A 1,719-nucleotide genomic window follows, 5' to 3' on the forward strand; every position below is an offset into this window, starting at 1 on the left:
TGTAAAGTGCTGTCCCTTCCATGATTTGGGGGGGGGGGATCCTACTACTGTAACCATAGCATGCTTGTTTCTTCGTCCATCGTTTCTTTCCTCTCAACCTCCACTCCACACCTTGCCTAACCTGAAATACCGGCCCAGTTTATTTTTCCCACTTCAAGAATAAGCCATGCTTTCTTTCCCTGAGTGTCCAGTTTGCCTTGCTTTACAAAAATTTCCATTGCCTGGAGGCTTTTTTCCAGAATGCTCTGTTTTCGGGACAGTAAGCCACTAGAAAGTAGGATAGGCTTTCGAGAAGGTGTGCGTGTTTCAGCCAACATTAATTTACCCAAAAGTGGAGGAAAAACCCTATGAGAATTCTGAGCCCAAGATTTTGCTTTAAGACAGTTCCTACTTCTTTCATACAAATATTGCAGCTCTCTTTATTTCAGCCACCTAATGGGCTGGCTGGCTTCAGTTTTCTGGACCACAGCTTCTTTCACCTGTCACCGTTAGCCATGTCATCAACGGTTGATGGACTTGGTGGAGCAGTGGGCTAATGCCTCCTTAAGTAACACCAGCTGCCTGCAATTAGTGCAGGTTCGCATCCCACCAGGCTCAAGGTTGACTCAGCCTTCCATCCTTCCGAGGTAAGTAAAATGAGGACCCAGATTGTTGGGGGCAATTAAGCTGACTTTGTAATAATGCTGCTTGCCCCCCCCCAAAGCCCTAATAAGCAGGCATATACATAGAATGAAGGCTATTGCTAAGCACATTTTGATTTGTGCTTAGATTGTAAGCCGCCCTGAGTCTTCGGAGAAGGGCGGGATATAAATGGGATTAAAATAAAATAAAAAATAGATAGAACGCATCATTTGGAGAGCCCTGCCGTGCCCATCTTTTAAGACCCTTTCACACGGGACACCTGGATAGGATTTCTGAGTTCACCTTCCTATCTGGCATTCCTATCAGAGGCAGAGAGGAAGAGGGGGGGGTCCCCTCCGATGCGCTCCCCCCCCATCCCCAGAGATGGGAGCATGCCAATGGAAAAGGGAGACCCTCCCTCTTCAGATGACGGGGAGGGGGAAACAGGGCGATAAAAAAGACCCCACAGCCTCGGAGCTGGGTAATTCGGTCGCACCAGCTGCAGGTCCCCCCCCCCTCGTCCCTTTTCGTGGCTGCGTGGATCTTCCTATGAGCCCATCCGGCGCGGAAGCCCTTTCGGACCATCTGCGAGGTCGGAGTTCAGATGAGGAAGAAAGTCCCGGCGTCTTGGGCGAAAGCGCCCGCGGGCGCCGTCCCCAGGAGTCCCGGCGCGGTGCCGCCGGGAGTAGCCAGCCCAGCGGAGCAGCGGGGAAATTGGCTCCCGGCGCGGAGGCACCCGAGGGGCTGGCCAAGCCCCCTTACTCGTACATCGCGCTGATCGCCATGGCCATCCTGCAGAGCCCGCAGCAGCAGCTGCCTCTGAGCGGGATCTGCGCCTTCATCCGCCGGCGCTTCGCCTACTACGGCCAGCGCTTCCCCGCCTGGCAGAACTCCATCCGCCACAACCTGTCGCTCAACGACTGCTTCGTCAAGGTCCCCCGCCAGCCCGGCAGCCCCGGCAAAGGCCACCTGTGGCGCCTCCACCCGGCCTCGCAGGGTATGTTTCACAACGGCAGCTTCCTCCGGCGCCGGCAGCGCTTCAAGCGGCCCGCGCCCACAGCCGCCGGGATCTGGCTCTTCCCGCCTCCCCCCGGCCCT

Source organism: Vipera ursinii (assembly GCF_947247035.1).
Source record: "Vipera ursinii genome assembly, chromosome: 2".
Taxonomy (NCBI): Eukaryota; Metazoa; Chordata; class Lepidosauria; order Squamata; family Viperidae; genus Vipera; species Vipera ursinii.